The sequence below is a fragment of the Tenrec ecaudatus genome, chromosome X (genome assembly GCF_050624435.1).
Source record: "Tenrec ecaudatus isolate mTenEca1 chromosome X, mTenEca1.hap1, whole genome shotgun sequence".
Classification (NCBI taxonomy): Eukaryota; Metazoa; Chordata; class Mammalia; order Afrosoricida; family Tenrecidae; genus Tenrec; species Tenrec ecaudatus.
Window position 1 is genome coordinate 24,200,264 of NC_134548.1, and position 6,000 is coordinate 24,206,263.

Genomic DNA, 6,000 nt, shown 5'->3' on the forward strand with positions numbered 1-6,000 from the left:
GTAGAAAGCCCCATCTTTCTTCCTCCAGAAACCGTTTTTTGAACCTTAAGCGTCCCAACCGTATGCATACCCACTATGCCTCCAGGGCTCCTTTAACCTGAGCTCGTGGCCAATGTGAACACCCAGGGCACATTGTTATGTTTAATTAACAGAAAGACTAAGGGCTCCTTCTATGGCAGCAGTGAATTAATCTGCCCACCATGTCTTCAGATTATAAACAGAATAAGACAATGATAAAGAGAGCTCCATTCCAAGAGAAATAAAACCTATGTAATCAGTACTTCTCATTATAGCATCTAGAGAACTGGGCTAAATACACCTAAAACTGTAGCATTCAATACTGTATTTGAGGAAAAATCCATTAGCCCGATTTGAAAATCAGTACAAGACATACTTTTTGTTGCTGGTGGCATCTTGTTACTATGTGAAGGTCGGCACATTAAATGCACAGGATAGTGTAAAAGTCATTGTCTGTCCCAGGGGCTAGTCATTTGTGTTCTTCTTAAATGATTGTTATCCATCTTCCTCACATTTGATTTTGACTAAAACAGCTTTTTAAAATGTCAATTCCCATGAGCATATGATGTTCTATTTAAATGCACCTAAGATCATTTGAAAGAATAAAAGGTGGTTGTGAGGATTATAGGTATGTGGAAGTTGGAAATTAATAGCACAATGTATCATGATGAAACAATATTATTTGGAATTTACATCTGAGAGAGCTCATTCTGCTTTTGTTGGGACACGGGAAATGCGGCCAGGCGCAGTCATATGATGTATAATGTAAGAAACCCGCTGAGCCTTGGTGTCTCAGAGAGTACATAATAAATGAAGGAACCAAGTAAGGAGGGCCATGTCTCACGTCATATGTCTGTCGAGGACAGTGCGCAAATGTCTGTCCTAGGTGTTTCTCATAAACTGTTTCTTGACTGCAAACGATAAGGAATTTGGGGAACAACTGCATACAGTGTTCCCTGGGAGCAGTATGCACTGAGATGCGGAACTTTGTCAAGGCTATGAGAAATGTAAGTGTGGGAATAGTGAACTTATTTGGGAATACTGCCAGTATTTAGTTGATAAAAAATAAAGCTCTGCGTTCAGGCAGGGCTGCAGTTTTGTACCGTCTCTGTGTCTAATTTGTTCTGCAGACCTGTTTTGTGTGTGTGTGTGTGTGTGTGTGTGTGTGTGTGTGAGAGAGAGAGAGAGAGAGAGAGAGAGAGAGAGAGAGAGAGAGAGAGAGAGCGAGTTAGTTTTGTTCTTTGTTCATTTTCCCTACTGGGAAACCACGGCATTTGGTGCCCAACGTGGGGGCCGAAAAAACAAGTAGGGAAAACCCAAAGGGGAAGTGCCACAGTGGTAAGCCGTAATCACTAGAGGAACATTCATGGAATGAAATAAACCTGAGTGAAGCAGGGAAAACCGAAAGGGAGTGCCTGTATAGTCACAAGATGGACTTTCAGGGGAAAAAAAATAAACCTGAGTAAAGCAGGGAAACCCGTAAAAAAGCACCTCTGTAATCACTAGATGGACCTTCGGGGATGGGAGGGAGAGTAAATGAAGCAGAGAAAACAGAAAGGTAGCGCCTCTGTGATCACTAGACAGACTTTCAGAAAAAAACAAAAATAAACCTGAGTGTAGCAGGGAAAACCAAAAGGGAGCGCCTCTGTAATCACTAGAGGGACTTTCAGGGGTGGGGGGAGATGGGAAATTTCCTGTCCATGAATTTTCAATACCAAAAGTTAATAAAAGGACTTCTCCATTCTATGGTGGTGAAAGTTAAAAATAAATTATTAAGAAAATTATTTACTCATGTACAACAACATTGTTATTGGTCTTACAGTCAAGAAAAGGTTATATTGAATTCGTGAGCCTGGTAATAAGTAGTACAAACATTATGCACTGCTTATCAATGGGGACAAACTATACATCTAAACCTATGGTCTTTGTGTAGTGCTATTATTCAAGCTTTACAGTTATTAGAGACAGACTCAAAAAATGTTTAAAAAAAGATAAAGATAAAATAAGAGAATGGTAACAAAAGGGAGGAAGAGGAGGAAGTAAGTCCAGATTTACCACACAAAAATATCAGATGATGTGGGAAAAGGAAATGAGGTTCAAAAAATTATAAAATTGCTAAAACAGATACATAAATGCGATTCGGCTACCATCCCTTCAACTGCTTTTTGCCCTCAATTATATCCTGCTATGTTTCCCCCTCTAGTTGCTGCTCCATTGAGTAGAGTTACTTTTACTTTCGCATGGCAGGATCATGGGAGAAAAAAATAAGATTTTCCTTTAACCCCCAAATTTAATAGCATTCATAACAAGGACAAGCCACCTACCGATACAAAAATAATGGCTTTTCCCATCACTGGACAGCCGATTGCCCCTAATGCTCAGTTTCCCCAAGAAAGACACAATGTCCGCCATGCGGCATATCAAGCTGAGTCGTTGCAGGGGCTATAGCTGGTACTACGGTTGGTGGAAAGCTCTCTGTCTAGTAAAATCAGTGGCAATCGCTAAAAAAAACTCCGCAAAACTATCACATTTTTCTAAGCCTAAAAGAAAGTGTTCCCCTCCTAATCCAATATTTTATCAATCCGTAGAAGTAGAGTGGAAAGAAGGAAAAATTTTACAATGGGGTTGAGGGTTTGCTCTTGTTTCCACAAACTCCGGAGCTAAGTGGTTGCCAACCCAACTTCTAAAACAAAATAAAAATGACTAAAAGATCCCACACTCAGAAGTTACTGCAAATTTCAAAATGGCCCATCCCTTTTGCTGAAGAGGAAGGCAGACATATTAATAATTATAGCTTGGGGGCAAAAATATTCCCTATTTGCCTACAATATATAGTTCTCTTTGTTTATCTTATTCACATAATGTTTGGGACGTGCGGTAAATCATTCCTCTTTTGCAGCAACTACAGTTCTTATTTCTGCAAAAGGCTTTAGGGGGAAGGTTGGCAATATCTCTGAAACCACTCTTACCCTGTTATCTATTTGCCTACTCCCTACTATAAAACCCAAAATGCAACTTTTCGTATAAACTCGTTGTCAAGAAAAACAGCCTAAAATATTGTTAAACCATACAAACTTTAAAATAGTAGATTGAATCCCTCATGGAAACTTTATTAATAAATTTTCTAAAATACCTTTAAAATGGCACTACATAATGGTTCTTAAAAAAAACTGGCAATAAAACTTGTTTGGCATGACAGACAATTAACCATTTCTATGCCATATTGTTGAAAAACACCAAATCTCAAGGCCATTTATAAAAATTATTAGCATCTGGGAAGCCAATTAAAACCTGAACTGGCAATATGTCTATCAATGTGTCTAATACTGTTGCGCCTATTAGTGAAAATCTTCATATTAATGCTACTCGGTATATTCAAGCTTATAATAAAATTCCTTTTGTTGTTTTATCAAAAATATTACTTAAAATTCTAGTACAGGGGTTTTAACTTATCCTTCACATTGTACTTTACAACACTGTGCAAATTTTACCTAGTAAAAAACTTTTAACCAAACCCAAAACAGTTTGTATCTTGTTAAACGCGTCCCAAAATTTGTTTACCTATCAATTAAAATCAACCTTAAAACAGATCTGCAAAAGTAATGCAAATGTGCAATGCCTTAGCTGAATTAACCAATCAAACGAAAAAAAAAACAATTAAACTGATAATTGCCCCAGTAATTGGACTTGAAGCTATAGCATCTACTGCAGCCATAGGAAAAGTTGCTTAGCAGCAAAAAATACAAACAGCAAACTGTTCAAGGGTGGCATAAAAATTCACATCTGTTGTGACAACAGCAATATAACATTAATTCTCAAATTTCTAAAAACATCGCCAACCTACAACAAACAGTTATTTGAATGAAAAATCAAATATCTGTGTTAGCTACTCAAGTTATGCTTCAATGTAATTAAGACACCTCTTATTTTTGTATTACTCCTATTCCATATAATGTTAGTAAGGATTGGAAAAAATTAAAAATTATTAACTAGATATAAAAATGTATCCTTAAAAATTCAGGTATTAAAACATCATATTGGTGAGACTTTCAGTAAACATTTACCCAAACTTACTGGTAATAAAACTTTTCAAAAAATTGCTAAAATACTGTCTTCTATTAATTCTATAAAATAAGCAAACGTCTTGTTTTCCATAATCATTGGTAATGATATTCTATTAATTATTATATTTGTTTGCCTTTTAAATTTTCCAGCAACAAAACCAAAAACAAAACAATTATGTAAAAACAGCATAATGTAATGGCAGTGTTTCAACATATAAAAAATCAAAATGAAATAAAAAAGGGGGAGATGAAGGAACCAAGTAACGAGGGCTGTGTCTCATTTCATGTATCTGTCTAGGACAGTTTGCAAACGTCTGTCCTAGCTGGTTCTCATAAAATGCTTCCTTACTGAAAAAGGTAAGGAATTTGGGGAACAACTGCATACAGTTGTCTCTGGGAGCAGTAAACAAGAGTAGTACGCACTGAGATAGGGAACTTTGTCAAGGCTATGAGAAATATAAGTGTGGAAATAGCGAACATATCTGGGAACACTGCCAGTATTTAGTTGATAAAAATAAAGCTCTGTGTTCCATCAGGGTTGCAGTTTTGTACCATCTCTGTCTGTATCTTTTTTGTGCAGCAATCCTGTATTGTGTATGTGTGTGTGTGTGTGTGTGTGTGTGTGTGTGTGTGTGCGTGTGTGAGTTTTGTTCTTTGTTCATTTCCCTACACAGAAACTGCAGCAATACAATGGCAACAGGTCCCCTATAATGATATTAAATTTTTCTACAAGCTTGGTAGTAATTAACTTTTGACTTGTTTTGCAAAATTCAAACTTTTACAGGATTCAATGAATTCTGGAGTCCTGGCGGAATAGTGGGCTATGTGTTGGGCAGTTAACCATGAGGTCAACTGTTCAAAACCACTGGAAGCACCATGGGAGGAAAAATGATGCTGTCTACTCCCATTAGTATGCAGTCTTAGAATCCCATAGGGACTAAACTAATCTGTCCAATAGGGTCACTATGCTGTCAACATGATGAAAGGGAGGTAGGTGTTTATTTTATTTTTAGGGTTATAAAATTCAGGTTTCCCTATGTATTAATTTAATGTTAATGATTGAGGCATGTGTACATATGTTGTCATTCAGGCATCTTGGGGTTTTAAAACTGTTTAGATATGTTCCATTATATTTAAATCATGTTTTTTCTTACTAACGAGATAAAAACAAAATAAACAAAACAAATAAATAAAGAGTAAAGCCACCGATTCATAGGTTTGTCTATCGGAAGCGACTCCTTCATCTCCAGACCAAAGACCAGTCCTCACCTGGACTCCTGAGATGTCCAGGGAATTTTTCGTCCAAGCAAGAAAGTGCAAAGCTCCCCGAAGCTGAAGACTTTGCTTCCAGGGGCTCTCCCAAATGGAAGTCTTGTAACATCACATCTGCAGAAGCTGATTCTGGAGCCTGTAGGAGCCAAAAAGGATACTGGGGGTTCTGCCAGTGTGGACCTCAGGGGCGGGACATGAGGGGCATCACCACTCTTTGCAGAGGGTGCTCCCTTAGTGTTCACTCACAGGCCCTGGCATCCTCTTCTTTGTTTGAAGAACATTATCAATTATCCTCCAGGGGTTACAAGGTCGTTCTCTTGAAAGTACGATGAATTTAGCCTGTGGTAGGGAACAGCAAAGAGGGTTGGGGGAAACTACAAAAATATGGGACCTTATTTGCTGCCCAAATGCTAGGATTGCTGGTTTGCGTTGGTAAATGTGTGTTGTTCTGTAAGAGTGGACACGATGTACATCAACAATGACATTTAGAGAGAAGGAAAAAGAATAATTCTCCTTTTCTAAGGAAGAGCTGGAATGAATGTCATCAAAGGCAGAGTGAGTATGTTTATAGCACACTTCTGGCCCTTAGGAGTTGTCATTGATTGAGCACTCTCAAAGCAAGAATTTTGAACCAATGTCCAATGAC